Here is a 15,644-nt window from a genome sequence, read left to right on the forward strand (position 1 = left end):
GTCTTTCTTTTTCAAGGTGTGGGAAAAATGCAAGGGGATCCGTCAGGGAATTAGACTCTTGTCCTGAGTTACCCCCAGTCTCCCTGCTTTTGTCAGGACTTCCTTTCGACTCTGCGAGTGGACAAGGGCCATGCTGACCTCACCATAAGCAGCACAGGGAAGGCCTCATGAGGTGGAAAAACCAGGGAGGGGTGGGGGGGAGGGGCGGAGTGAGGAAGCTTTGGATGCAGACCTGGCTTTGGATCTGGGTCCAGCCTTCTGCAGGATGAGGGAGGGGGTAAGTGCAAAGGCACTCAGCGGTGGCAGGCAGCCTCGGTGACAGAAAATGCCCTGGCAGACCCTCTTCTCAGCTCTCCCCTCTGGTGTCAAGCTGGGCTTTGGTTTCCTTTTATCAAGGTAGCATCGCAGCAGTTATGCTAGTTGTAGGGGGTACTTCTGGCTTGCCTTTCTTTGGGGCTTAACAATGTGTCTGACTCCAAAGGGTAATTTAAGGCCCTTGACAGAATTCTGAAAATCCCTGGGGGCAGAACTACTTTTGGTCCTATCTGCAGAAAGCTGTGAGCCCAAGGTCACAGCCAAGGTCACACCTCATCTGCACACAGGGTCCCCATGATTTAGGAGACCTTCAGCTCTCTGAGGGCCAGCTTTGGACTCCAGTTAGTACTCTCATAGAGCGTGGGAGCTTGAAGTCCCATCAGTTGTTTTGCTTTACCTCTTCATTTTATGGATGAGTAAACTGAGGCCCAGAAAGGGGATGTAAGTTTCATTGTGGGCTTTTTAAGTAGCTGAGTCAGTTGGAGGGGGGCCTCCCCTATCCATCTAGGTTTCCATTTGGAAATTGCAGTGCCCTTGCCCAGATTTGCAGGGAAGCTAAAGCTTGTCTATTTTTAATGCCAAATAACTGCCTCTTACCCTGTAAAACATGGCACTTCTGACCGCTCTATATTTGGATGGAGAGGTTTATTTTTGCTGGAGTGTGGTAGAAGCGGGGCCTGGTGCCACATCCGGATGTTATTGTACATTTCACGTGCTGGGTTATAGTCGAGCCTGTTAAGCAGCTCCTATGGGGAACACAGGGAATTAGTAGGTGATTGGTGATGGTAATGTCTTTCAAGTCATCTGCTGCTACTTTGGGTAAGGCTGCCCTCAGTTGTCCAGGCCGGAAACCTGAGAGCTCACCCTTGTCCCCGCCTCTCCCTCCCTTTCTCCCACCGATCCCTCCAGAAGAAGTCCCAGGAGATGTTAAAGGCACAGGTGCCCAAGTTTGAACCCAGGCCCTGCTGCGTACCAGCTAAGTGGCATTGGGCAGGTCATAGTCTTTCTGTGCCTCAGTTTCCTCATCTGTAAAATGAGAATAGTACTGCATAAGGTTGTTGTGAGCATTAAACATGGGAATACATATAAGAGGCTTATGGAAGTGCTTGGTACATACTAAGTTTTCTATAAATGTTAGCTGTTAATATTGATAATATTATTCCTTTTATTATTATCTGTAGGCAGCTGATCAATAAGCTCTGAGCATTCTTGCTCAGAAAGGTCTCTGGCACCAATTTTCTTACTATCTCTGCCACATCGCCTTAATATATGTCTGTCTAGACAACTGCAGAGTTCCCTAACTAGTCTCTTTTCTGGTTGCATCCCTCCATCCTTCCGTGCTTCCAAGGGATCTCCCTTCCTTCCTTCCTTCTTCCTTCCTTCCTTCCTTCCTTCCTTCCTTCCTTCCTTCCTTCCTTCCTTCCTTCTTTTTAAATTCAAGTTAGTTAACATGCAGGGCAATATTGTTTTCAGGAGAATTCAGTGATTCATCACTTACATGCAACACCCAGTGCTCATCGCAGCAAGTACCCTCCTTAATACCCTTCACCCATTCAGCCCTTCCCCCACCCCCACCCTCCGTCAACTGTTAGTTTGTTCTGTCTTTAAGAGTCTCTTGTAGGGGGGCCTGGGTGGCTCAGTTGGTTAAGCGGCCGGCCGACTTCGGCTCAAGTCATGATCTCGCGGTCTGTGAGTTCGAGCCCCGCGTCAGGCTCTGTGCTGACAGCCCAGAGCCTGGAGCCTGTTTCAGATTCTGTGTCTCCCTCTCTCTGGCCCTCCCCCATTCATGCTCTGTCTCTCTCTGTCTCAAAAATAAATAAACGTTAAAAAAAAAAATTAAAAAAAAAAAAGAGTCTCTTGTGGTTTGCCCAGGGGACCTTTCTGAAAGACAGACCCAGTCCCATTACCCCCTACTGGAAAACTTGCCCTACTGGATCAAGTCCACGTTCCCTGGCCTGCCTCTCCAGCTACTCCCTTGTAATAGCAGTCTGTATTTGTATTCAGCGCAACCAACTATCCCGAAATTTAGCAGTGTTAACACCACAGGCATTTATAATTTCACGGTTTCTGTGAATTATTCCCTCCTGTCAGGGATTCAGGAGTGCAGCCCGAGGTGGGGTGGCAGTGTGTTGAGAAGCTATTATTAAGGTGGGGATTCCTGAATCCTGTGGCACTCATTTAAATTTTTTTTTAATGTTTTTTTTTTTTTTTTTTTTTTTTTTTGAGAGAGAGAGAGAGTAGGAACAGGGGAAGGGCCAGAGAGAGAGGGAGACCCAGAATCTGAAGCAGGCTCCAGGCTCTGAGCTGTCAGCACAGAGCCCGACGTGGGGCTCGAACTCACAAGCCATGAAATCGTGACCCGAGACGAAGTCAGACGCTTAACCGACTGAGCCACCCAGGTGCCCCTTTGGGGCACCACTTAATTTACATGAAGTCAACTGTACAAGCCCTGGTGGAGGTGGGGAGAGCAAGAGAAATGGATGTAGTGATATAGGGCTCCAGATGGGTCTCCTGCCCTCTACTCAGTGAACACGTGCCTGGAGTGAGTGTGACGTGGGCACATGCATGACAGCCCTTTCCTGGCCTCATATCACACCAGCATCTTATCATAGTCGAAGGTAAAATTTTCTGGTCCAGGATAGCCCTAAATGTCAATGGTTTCCTCCATTGCTCAAACTGAGGCAACAGGACTCGCTTCCAACCTAAAGGAAAAGCGGGCTGTCTGGAATTTCCCGAGAAATGATGTGTCTGCTTGTTGTCCTTCATGGGTGTCTGAATGGGTTTCCAAGGGCATTTTCTACTTTGTGTGTTTTTTGCCTTTGGAACCAGTTCCTTTGGAAAATGAGACTCAATTGGACCATTCAACCCAGCCACCCTGCCCTCAATTCCCTACTTCCCAAGAGACATTTTTGCCCACCTAACTTGACAGGCTCAATGTGGAATTAGAATTGCAATGGGAATTACCCTAAAGAGTAAGTGATGTATGTAGTGTCCTGTCTGCCTGCTGCTTTTGCTGCCGTTCAAAGGCCCCCGGTTCCATGCTACCTGCAGGTGGGTCTGTCACTAGCATATGAAGTAATGTCAAGTCCTACTCATGAGAGAAGACAAGGTCCGTTAAGTGACTCCACAGTACTGTCTGAGCCCCTCACCATGAGTGGGACCCCACTCCAAGCCCATGCACAGATTCAAAAGAAACAGGCCACGTGATCCCTGCCCTCAAAATTATGTCTTAGGGGCACCTGGGTGGCTCAGTCATGATCTTATGGTTCATGAGTTCGAGCCCCGCATCGGGCTCTGTGCTGACAGCTCAGAGCCTGCAGCCTCTTCAGATTCTGTGTCTTTCTCTCTTTCTCTGCCCCTCCCCTGCTCACACTCTGTCTCTCTCTGTCTCTCAAAAATAAATAAACATTAAACAAAATTTTTTTAAGTAAAAAAAAATTATATCTTAAAAGAAACCCAGTTGCTATGAAGCAATGGAAACACTACCTGACTAGGTTTAAGTAGACTGGATTTGTAAGCTGTTTCTGTCCGTAACTGCCTGAATTACTTTGGGCAAGGACATTCACCACTCTGGTCCTTGGTGTCCTCATCTATAACTCGGGGTAGGCCCAGACTGTGTATCTATGACCCCTCCAGCATGTTACTCAGCAGTTTCTTTGTTGGATCTTGAACTCTTTTGAGATTCTGCTGAAACTATATAGGAATCTTCTCCTTGGGTGATGGCACAGAATATACGGACCCAAGAATTTAAGATTTCGGGAGATTTACCGAGTCTCTTTAGCTGTCACTTGGTCCCCAGGTTTAAGGACTATCGTTGCACCGCAAAGGAAAATCAAAGGAACAAGTACTGCAGAAGCCTAGAAACCAAATGAGCCCTTTCCTCATTCTGTTCCTGACTTTGCTCATAACACAAGAAGTCACCTCTACCTCATGTACCTTTCACCCTCGGGAGCATTGTGAAGGAGGGCAGGGCAATTCCTGGAGGCACTCATATTTATTGTGCCACATTCTTGGTTTCAGAGATGCACCCTTCTCCAATAGCACACTCGGAGACTAAAGCTGTGACAACGGGCTGGCCTTTTGGAGGCCACAACCCCAGGCCAGACAGGGTGTCCGTGGCCACCATTGTCTTTGCAACCCTTCTAGCTTATCCAGCTTGAAGGAGGGCAATGGGCCTGCGTGCCTTTCCATAAACTCAGGGAGGAAAGGGGCTTCTGACTCAGATGTTCATGCTGAATGAGCTGGTAGGAAGCAATCAGACGTTGAAGGTGAAGGAGAACATGGCCTGTGGCTGTGGGACACCCAGAAGCTGTCAAGGGTAAAGGCCTGAGAGCTCTCTATGCCCCAGATAAAAGGTTCTTGCTTTTCACCTGAGTGAGCCCAGGGTTCTGCTCAGTGATTCCATCTTTGAAGTGGTGAGGGTTCAGTGCCTGGTGGCAACCTCATTTCTAACACATCATTACATTTGCCAAGTGCCCTTGAGCATGGGGTATAAACTCCCTAGATACTGTACTTACACACACACACACACACACACACACACACACTCAAGTGGGCTGGGTACTGTTTTAAATTGCAACCACACAAAAACCCATTAGCCCCCAAATCTGATAGATGGCACCTTGGGCCAGCGAACCCCTTGCCTGAGCACTAGGGTTTGGTGCTACTTCAATATGCAGCTGCTTGTTGCCATTTCAGACACATAACTTCAGCGATTCTCTCCTTGAAACGTAGAGAAGAGCCGGTGGCATTTCATGGACTGGAGAAATGAAATCCACCTGGAAGACTGGATTTCATACCATTAGGACCACCTTGTGCCACTGGCAATCACCGTTAGCCTGTTAACACCATCACCATTTTCTTGACTCCCAGTGGGCATTGGTATGTGAATGGCTCTGTGCATGTCTAGATAGATTAAAGGCTCCTGGTGGCAGGAACTGGTCTGTCTCACTCACCACAATATCCTCACTATCCAGCGAAGACCTTGACATTTGCAAGGTGGTCAGAGATCTTTGTGGAAGGAAGGAGAGTGGAATAACAACCGGAGGAATGAGCTGAGTACCACTGTGGTGTTCAACAAGATAGGCCATCCACCACCATATTTATTTCTGAACTCCTCCTGAGGGGTCCCACGGGCCCAGGCTGTGGGTGGCAGAATCAGCTTTGTTTCCTTTTCTTTCCCCAGCCAAAGTCTGGAAGTCAGATTCTGCCGACTTTTTTTTTTTCAATTTTTTAATGTTTATTCGTTTTTGAGAGAGAGAGAGAGACAAAGTGTGAGTGGGGGAGGGGCACAGAGAGAAGGAGACACAGAACTGGAAGCAGGCTCCAGGCTCTGAGCTGTCAGCACAGAGCCCAACGCGGGGCTCAAACCTACGAACTCTAAGATCATGACCTGAGCCGAAGTCGGATGCTAAACCGAGCCACCCAGGCGCCCCAGATTCAGCCGACTCTCAAGAACATTGCCTTGCTCACTTCAGTAAGATCTGAAGCAGCAATTTCTGGGCCGGGGCAGGATAGGGGAAAGTGCACCCTGACACTGTGCCAGGTGGGCCATGAGTAGTGTGGCACAGTGGACCAGGCAGGGGGCCACCTGCCTTGCTCACTGTTGGCCTCGAGCAGAGCCCAAGCTCACTAAATGTCCGTGGGTCCCCAGCACCTTGGTGCCAATGATGCTGCCAATGGCTGCTGGTGCCTGAGGGTGCAGCCGGGGTGGACTGAGTCAGCAGCCTGCCAGTTTCCCTCTGGCAGTGCTCTGCCAGCCACAAGCCTCCCCTTCCTGAAAAGGGGCCATGAGGGGGAGATGTGGTCTAGGCTGCCCTGGTTCTCTTCTCCCGCTCACCCCAGCCATCCAGGATGGGAAGGGGAGGAGCTTCGAGGGGCATGGGCACAGGAACAGCCTGCCTTGTTTAGATGTGAGGACTCCGGGGAAGTTCTATTGGGTAATCTATCAAAAACGCCCCCTTGGACATTGCTCTTGCTTCCAGTGGCTTCGGCCTGTCTCATCCCAACAGGAGCATGGGTGTCCCTTTGCAAGCCACAGAAACTCCAGTTTCTGTTGAAGTTCTCTGTTCTACCACGAGGCAGGGACAGAAGCTCCCCTAGGAAGCCTCGGAGCCTGACACAAAGAGGGAGCCTCCCTCCAGTGGTCTCCTCTCAGACCCTTGAAACCTGTGTCAGCGCTCTTGCCCGCTCCCCCTGTGTGTAGCCTCAGGACTGCCAATCGCTCCCTCCCCGCACACAAAGACTTCTCTGTTTCTGGCCAGGCTGGAGTCACATGCTTTCACTCTTAACCCCAGAGCTTTAAAACTAAACACCCACCCTCTTTGGCCCCAGATGACCCTGTTTACGTCTGCTGAGCCAATGGCAAACAGCAACAGTAGTGAAAACTTCTGTCGGGAGAGACTTCTTGACTATTGGTGTGAGAGGACAAATCTTCACTCTGTATAACGTGAGGACTTTGAGAAGTTTTGGGAAATGACTTAGAGGAAAAAAAAACACAAGGAAGCCAGCAGCCTGCCCCAGCTCCTCTGTTTTCTAAAGCGTCTCTTCCCAGAGACCTCGGGGGCTCAGGATACAGCTCGAAATAAACAGAAAATGTGAGCAGAGTTTTCACGGCTGAGGGGAAAGACAGTCTAGATTTTCTTTTTGAGATCCTACTTTGTTTAACCCTTAAGAAGGATATTTTTTATGAAGGATATTCTCTTTGCTCCATATCACCAAAGATATGACAGAAAGATTCCCTTCCTTGGTTTAGGGGAGTAACCTGTGAAACTATGGAGGCTTCTGGAGAGGAGGTCTGGATTGATCCATTTCAAAGTTGTGGGTCAGAAGCACTTGCATTTCTGTTTTCCCCTAGAGATTCCTTTCTTTCAGTCTATGCGGTAGCCCATGTTAGCTGCGAAGGAAGTCAAGTTTCCTTTGATTGTTCTTACTCTGATCAAAGTGGTAGAAGCTGAAGGGAAAATACCAGTGCCCGAGAGTGCTGGTAACATTGGAGACTCCAGATTAGGTCGTGGAGGGGGGTGGAGCCAAGCAAGCCTGGTCCACGTCCTTGGGGGTGGGGGAGGGGTGTCAGTGAAATTCTCTCGGCAGGAATGGCAAATAAATTTCATTCATAGTGATGATACTGAGAAAGTGGCAGCTAGCTGTGTTAAGAAGGATTCTCATGCTATGTCTAGGCTTAGCAGAAAAGAGAGCCATGACCAATGAGCCATGTCTGCCGGGCACAGGGAGGAGGAAATGACAACACATATTTGCTATCCCCAACCTTCCTGACGCGCTCTCAGAAAGTTACATTATTGTACATATGCAAAGATAAGTAGCAAAATGGACAGGACGAAATGGTGGACAGTTACAGAGAAGGGGTAACTACGGCAGAGACAGGGGTGATCAGGAAACACTGTATTGAGTCCTGCATGTTAGGGGGGCCCATGACAATGAAATATGAATAAGCTGTGAAATATAAGCAAAAATGATGTGTGTCACCTCCAAGCTGGGGCAGAAAATGCCCTCGTGCCATTCTTCATTCTCTCTTCCACGTCCAGCGATCTTGTTCCAAATAGTTTAGCTATAACATGGTGCAACCTGTCACCCCGGGACTATGTGGAGTGGAGCCCCTAGCCCACTTGGGGGCTTGGAATGAACACCCAGTATAAGACAGAAATAAACTTCTCTGTTGTCCATTGGAATTTCTGAGTTACTTAGTTACTGCAATATACCCTGCCCTATCCTGGCTAACGTAGTTACCAGTGAGAACAATTTTCTCTTTTCTTTTTCTTTTTTCATTGTCTTCCCATACTGGAGATCACTATTTACAAAAATGAATAAAATGAGGGGCGCCTGGGTGGCTCAGTAGGTTAAGCATCAGACTCTTGATTTCAGCTCAGGCCATGATCTCCAGGTGGGCACGGCGCAGGGCATGGAACCTGCTTAAGATTCTCTCTCCCTCGCCCTCTGCCCCTCCCCTCCTTGCACTCATGCGGATACTCCCCCCACCTCTCTCTCTCTTTCTCTCTCTCTCTCCAAAACAAAAAAATTGAAATTAAATGAAAGAACCTTGATGGGGCGCCTGGGTGGCTCAGTCGGTTAAACATCCAACTTTGGCTCAGGGCATGATCTAGCAGTTTGTGAGTTCAAGCCCCACGTCGGACTCTGTGCTGACAGCTCAGAGCCAGGAGCCTGCTTTGGATTCTGTGTCTCTCCTTCTCTCTGCCCCTCCCATGCTCATGCTCTGTGTCTGTCTCTCAATAATAAACATTAAAAAAAATTTTTTTTTAAGTGAAAGAACCTTGAAAGTCAACTCTGGTATATGTGAGAGTCACCATTCCAAAAGTTATCATTTTTGAGGTGGAGAGTCTAATCTGCGAACTAGTGAAAAAGTGTATGAGAAAGTAATTTGAAAGTATAAGCAAAATACAAATATAGTATGTATGTATGTATGTATGTATGTATGTATTTAAGAGAGTAAGAGGGGCAGAGGCAGAGAGAATCTTAAGCAGGATCTTAAGATCCCATGACCTGAGCCAAAATCAAGAGCCAGGTATTTAACCGACTGAGCCACCCAGGCGCCCCCCAGTATAACATATTTTAAACATAACTTCTAGTATTAGTGCTTACTCTCCCAGTATTACCATCACTGCCTGGGGCCAGACAGGATGGTGAGAAGGATCACTTATGAAAAGGAAAAGAAAAGGCTTCAGATTTATGAAAATACTAATATTAGGGTACTTGGGCTGGAGAAACCTAGATAGAAAAGGTGAAAGAGACTGTGGCAACTTAATCAAATGTCAAAGGATTTCTTAGGAAACAATGTTGATTATCCCTAATCACAATTAACAAAGTATTGCCATGCCAGGATCTGTTCACCAACCTCTGCCAAAATGTTTGTACAGATGGTTCGGTTTATACATGTATTAAACACAGGGCTTGTTGATCAGTTTTTTTATTGTCTTCTCTGCTGCTCTTCCTTATTCCCACCACAACAATTAATATTTGCACTACTGTGCAAGTGCCTGGTTTATTTTCACGCTGCTGCCGGCCGCTTTCCATCCCCATACTTCAGAAGCCTGTGTGGCACTCACTGTGATTCTAACCAACTATGGTTTTGGTTATTGTTCTTTGGCTCTATAAATCTTTGCATCTCTGATGATTTTTTTAGGAAACGTTCTTTTTTCTTTTCTTTCTTTAAGTAGGTTTCATGCCCAGCAGGGAGCCCAGTGTGGGGCTCAAACTCACAACCCTGAGATCAAGACCTGAGATGAGATCGAAAGTCAAATGCTCAACCGACTGAGCCCTCCAGCAAGGCCAGGAAATTTTCTTGTAAGTGCAATTTCTGGGAGATGGAAGGAATGCTAACTGCTATATTAGATAAGCCCCCAAATCTCAAAGGTTTAACATAAAAAAGTTTCTTTCTCACTTGCACAGCCGTCTAGTGTGGATGTTTGGTGGGTGGCTTTCACCATGGTGATTCAGGGATCCAGGTTCCTTCCAGTTTGTCACTTGGTCCACTTCAGCACATACCTTCAAAGCCATTACAGATGGGGAAAAAGAGGGTGGGTCGAGAAGGAACACCTGCTTCTTAGCCACGTCTATTTGGAAGTGATATATGCCACCTCCATCATTTCCATTAGTGAGTACTAGTCACATGGTCCCACCCTTACTGCAAAGGGAACTGGGGAATATAGTCCCTGCCTGGGGGTGGGCACTTCCCAGCATCACCTGCACCCTAAGGAAGGGCGCGTAATTGGCGCACAGCTAACCAACCATCTGTGGCTACAAACAGTATTCCGAGTCCATCTGCCTTAATTCTGCAGGGAAAATCCCAGGTACTGTTGGGTCACATGATTGACTAAGGTGGTTAAAATTTCACCACTTACTTGATTCCCTTCCTTCTCTTATCACTAGGCCCGGAGTTAATCACTTTGATTCTGATGGTGTGATTTTCCTGCCCTGGGTATATCTTTCCCCTTTCACTTTTACCCAGCATCTTGACAATCTTTCTTAGTGGAAATTTCCACCCTCACTCCTCTTCCCTTTTAAGGGGCAAGACATAATTTTTGCTGACTGCCCTCATTTTCAGCTCTGGCCTTCTCCTGCCTCAGGGTGCCTTCCCCCTTTCTCCAGAGCCTCAACATACATCCCTCTGCCATTTGAGCCTTCTCCAAGGTCCTCCCTGGAAACCAGCCCCCTCTAATCTTTTTGGGATTTCAATTTTCAGAGCATGTTCCTGCTCGCTCTGGGCTTACTGTTCACCTTGTCTCCTGACCTGCTCACAGTCTTACCTACTTAGTCCTGTCCCCAGATTCAGGGACCGTGCCCAGTTTGTCTCTGGATGGCTTCAGTGCTGACCTTCAAAGGAAGACTTGAAGCTCTGGGCTTATCCTTGGGCCCGGCAGGCTGTTCTGCAGTGAGCGGTTGTATCTGGCATGGCACCTCTCCCTCCCAGGTCCTGTGGACTCATTGTAATCGGGAGGAAAGAGGGAGAACAGGGACACAGGAGTGACATGAAATGTGTATACTTTCCTGAGCACTGCACTAGGTTTTCTGGGGCAGTTAGAATTGACCAAGTACGGTGCTGAGCGACCCTAACGCCTTGGGAGAACTGGAAAACTCCCGATCTGGGCCAGAAGTGACTGCCACACATTCTGAGCTCAAAGGCTTCTTCCGAGAGCCCTGGGATCCAATAAGGAATAGCCTCAGCCGCTAAGCTTCATCCACAGGAAGGTAGCAGGTGCAGCAAATTCCGCTTTGTCACCGGCCCCTAGGAAGTGTTGCCCAGAAGCAAGTTGTGAACAATCCATCACCTTCTTTCAGAATTGGTGACTGCAGGTGTTCTAATGAGAGGTACTAATGTTCCTCTAGTCCCTCTCTTTCTGAGCTTCGCCTTCCAAAAAGCCGCTGAGAGTCTAACTTCACCCAGGGCGTTGGCCAAGAGATCCCACAGCCAGGGTTGGCTGACTTCTGACCTGCCTTGTACTTCAGATGTTCCCACCACCTGCTCTTAGGATAATCCTCATGAACAGACTTTTCTTGGTGGGGGGAGGGAGGAGGAAAGACATCAATTTCCTCGAGAGAGGTGGAGCAGGGGAGCAGCCGAGAGAAAGCTTCTCTGTCTGGAAAGGAAGCCAGAAAGGAAGACAGAGTCTCTTTGAACTTCTCCCACCAAGCTGACAGGAAAATTGCAAAAACACCATCAGACTGGATCAGGATGCAAGGGAGCAACCAGGAAGGCATGGCTGCTTTGAAGGTTCCCCGCTCTGCGTGAGGTATAGCTTCTGGAGGGGAACACCAGCTGTAGTGAGGCACAAACCTGGCTGCGTAGACAGACCCCACACTGGAAACGGGCTCCGTGTTGTTGTAGTGTTCCCGATGGGTCACCAGGGCCAGAGCAAAAGAGGGCGTAAGAAGTCGATGCTGACCAGCTCCCCTGGGGATGGGGGAGGATCAGGCAAGGGCCAGATGAGGAACGCAGGGGCCTGCAGAGAGGAGAGGGAGTTAAGCAAGGACAAGGGCCATCCTGGATCCTGGAGAGACTGTGCCAGTGAGTCCCAGTAATGGCCTAGAGGGACCAGGACCGGGACGGTCAGCATTGGCCTCAAGTAGGGGGATTGGTGGGGTGTGGGTGGAACCCTCTAAGTCACTTGTGGGGCACAGCGCAAAATGAAAATGGGGTATCCTTGTTCAAAAATTATGATGAATTTATTTTTTAAAACTGTTTCAGGGGCGCCTGGGTGGCTCAGTCGTTTAAGCTGCCGACTTCGGCTCAGGTCACGATCTCACGGTTCACGAGTTCGAGCCCTGCGTCAAGCTCTGTGCTGACGGCTCAGAGCCTGGAGCCTGTTTCAGATTCTGTGTCTCCCTCTCTCTCTCTGACCCTCCCCCATTCATGCTCTGTCTCTCTCTGTCTCAAAAAGAAATAAACGTTAAAAAAAAAATTAAAAAAAAAATAAAATAAAACTGTTTCATTTATTTTTGAGAGAGCACGAACAGGGGAGAGGCAGAGAGAGAGGGACAGAGGATCTGAAGCGGGCTCTGCACTGACAGCAGACAGCCCGATGTGGGGCTTGAACTCAGGAATCGAGAGATCATGACCTGAGCCGAAGTCGGACACTCAGTCGACTGAGCCACCCAGACACCCAAAATTATGACAAATTTAAAGATGGCAACAGCAGATATTAAGCTGAGTGCAGGGCCATGTGCGGCTGGCTCAGGTCACATGCCCACGAGGCCAGCCCGGGGTGTGAGGTACCCAGGGTGGAAGGGCTGTAAGCTCCTGTGTAAACAGATGTCACAAGGATGAGTCCAGGCTGTAGAAGTGAAAGCCAGTAGTGAGGGAGGGGGTGCGGGGCGGGGTGGGGGTGGGGGGAATCAAACTCCCAGAGGAGTCTTTTGGTTTTAAAAAATATGAGAAAAAATAAAGACTCTCCATTAACAACACGTTTTTAACTGTTTAACAGGCCTTCACATCTCTAAAACCATATAACAAAGGTGACAATTTTACGAGCCAAGTTATGCATAGCACATTTTATGTTCCTAAACGACCTAAGTGATTTTTGTAGGTCCTCAAAGGACACTAAAAAAGTAAGTGTAGCGGAGGAAAAGAGAATTGTACGTATTTCGATTTCTCCATCAAATAGCCATATTTCTTTAATAGAAAAGTCATTCCTCACCCCCATTCCTCGTTTTGTCCAAAACATCTCAACGTTTCTCCTCCCTAGTCCAGACCTGTTTTGTCTGTGACGTGTCACTGTGTCGTCTGCCACGGTTTGGAGGCCACGACTCCCCAGTGTGGTTGGAGCTGGTGTCACTTGGTGGGCCACGTATTCTCCCACCCTCAGGTGCTCAGTCCTTCCATATAGCAAACTCCCTCCGAGAACAGAGCTCACGGAAAAGGGAAAGATCTGGGCCTGGAACTTGAGGGAGCCGGGGAAACAGGACTAGAGGTGGCATGACAGAAAGCTGCTTGTCTTCCGCTCTCAGGGGTCTGTTTCACCTTCCCTCCCTGGGTAAGGAGGCTGGGTTGGGGGGCGGGGGTCGTACCTGCCTCCCCATCTGGGATGCCCCCCTCCACCTGCAGCTCTCCAGCCATGGCCTCAGGGAGCAGGGGCTGTCACCCTGGGCATGTGGCCGCGTGTTTTCTCTTCTCACTGGGACTTCTCAGAGGAGTGACCATCCCCTAATATTTGGAGACTCTGCCCCGCGGAACGAGCTGTGTCCCCTGCTGTCAGGCCAAATCAGCAAAAACTTTGCTCAGCAAGACTGTGAGACCTTGGATCTTCTCAGAGTAGGATGAGGGGTCAACTTGAGAAGACACGAGCGCTGTTCTGTGAAGACACTATACTTCATCGCCCAGGGGAGAGTGTCCAAGGAGATTCTGGGAGCTTGAGGTAAACTTTAAAAAGCAAAGAATTTCCTTTCTCCCCAGCCAAGCCCTGCTTCGAACTGCAACATGAACAGCTTCAGAGCAGAGGGACTTGGGAGAGCTCTCAGGTTGGTTCCCCTGACACTCCCTCCCACTCCCTCTTCAAGGTGGGGTTGCTGAGGTGGAGCGGAGCCAGTGGCCCTGAGGAGTTCCTGAGGGACAGGAAAAGAAAGGCCCACTGGGGACTCAATCTGAAGGCCAGAAATGAGGCCTGCCTCACCTGCTCTTCATGCTGACAGACACCAACCGAGCTTAGATACGCCCCTCATTCCTTGCCACTCCCCCCCTACCCCCACTGTCACCCTCCCCTCCCTCCCCTCCCCCCCCCCCCCCCCCCCCCAGTCTGTGAGGCCACATAGCAACCTGGAACAGGAAGAGGCCCTATCAGGGACAGTCCCCTGGGGAGGACCAAAGGTCAGGGCTGAGGGTCTGGGGGCCCAAGGGGGCAGCCCTTCCCCACCAGCAGTGCCGGCAGCCAGCAGGAGCGGGGCCAGCGGGTGGCAGCGGCCCCAGGGGCAGGCCTCATGCCCTCATGGCCAGGGTGACTGAATCTGCCAGCTGTGGGGCCCGCCCGTGCCAAGTCTGCCCTGGCTCCGTCTAGTCGTAATCGATGCTGGCGCCAGGCCAGGCCCCCTGCCAGCTCCGGTCACACTCGGCTAACGCGAGAGGCCCAGCCCATTAACTCCTCGCCAAGGCCCATTGTCTGGGTCCCTGCCCGGTGGTTTATTTACGTGGTTTATTTACTCCCAGGGCTGGACGGCTGGGGTTGGGAGAAGGGGAGGGCAGGGGGGAGTGGGGCTGGAGGCTGCTGGCGGGGAGGGGCCAGCCATGAAGCCCAGTGGGCCTGGTGGACAGGACGGCGGCATCCAGAGCCCCAGGGCAGGTCACACTGAGGAGGGTGGTTTTTTGGTGTGTGTGTGTGTGTGTGTGTGTGTGTGTGTGTTTTAAGCCACATCAAAGATTCCCTGTAAAGGCAGAGACGGACAGACGCTTTAGACAACTGGATGGATCCTTAACTCCCAGACAGTGGCCTTCCAATCCTCTCAAAGAAGTTCTAACATTATATACGCTCTTGTATTAAGTTGTCATCTGAACTTTTTCATCACAAGTTTAAATAGTTCCAAAGAATATGATTTCTAGTATTTTATAAGCATTGTTTTCTTTCACTTTCTATGTGCCTTTATTTGACTATATACCCTATGTGACAGTCATTATGAAAATTTAAAGACAAATGAATATTGATATTTTTATTTTATTTTATTTCATTTCATTTCATTTCATTTCATTTCATTTCATTTTATTTTTTAGAGAGGGAGAGAGAGAGAGAGCATGTGTGAGTGGGGAAGAGGGGCACAGAATCTTAAGCAGGCTCCAGGCCAAGCAAGGCTCAATCCCACGACTCTGGGATCGTGACCTGAGCCGAAGTGAGAGTCAGATGCTCAACTGATTGAGCCACCCAGGCACCTGAAACATAGAAATTAAATTTTTATTGGAAATACCTCTCTTAATGAGATGGCAGGGGTAGGTTTTCTTCCTAGTTAATGTGTGTATATGTGGACGACGATTCCTTATTGCTGGACTGAAGGTTCAGCATCTGTTTCATTCCAGTGATAGATTTAAACACTGAGCAACATTGTTCACATAAACAAATATGTAATAGAAACCAATGAGTTTTGTTACAGGGTGTCATTTAATTCTTTGAACTTCCAAATTGTATGCCTCATCTTACTATCACATTGTTTTTAATGATCTGCTGACAACTTGATTAGCATCTCCTTCCCTTTCCTTGAAAGCAAAGAATTGGAAGCCACTTGACTTGCAAAAAGACTTGTTACCCCATCCTTGGAGCCCTTCAAGTTCTCATACCTGCTCCAGGATGCCATGTTCCCAGGGGGGTCACATGAGTGAG

General features: G+C 49.0%; 1 long non-coding RNA gene across 1 annotated transcript; it reads right to left on the reverse strand.

Annotated features, from left to right (window-relative positions):
- Nucleotides 1–2: 2 nt before the first annotated feature.
- LOC113601779 (uncharacterized) lies at nucleotides 3–9,960 on the reverse strand. Its single transcript, XR_003423038.2, has 3 exons — nucleotides 9,731–9,960; nucleotides 1,289–1,341; nucleotides 3–1,061 (listed from the first exon to the last, which is right to left on the reverse strand). It is a non-coding gene; the product is annotated as an uncharacterized LOC113601779 (long non-coding RNA).
- Nucleotides 9,961–15,644: the final 5,684 nt, after the last annotated feature.

This window comes from Acinonyx jubatus, chromosome B3, assembly GCF_027475565.1.
Source record: "Acinonyx jubatus isolate Ajub_Pintada_27869175 chromosome B3, VMU_Ajub_asm_v1.0, whole genome shotgun sequence".
Classification (NCBI taxonomy): domain Eukaryota; kingdom Metazoa; phylum Chordata; class Mammalia; order Carnivora; family Felidae; genus Acinonyx; species Acinonyx jubatus.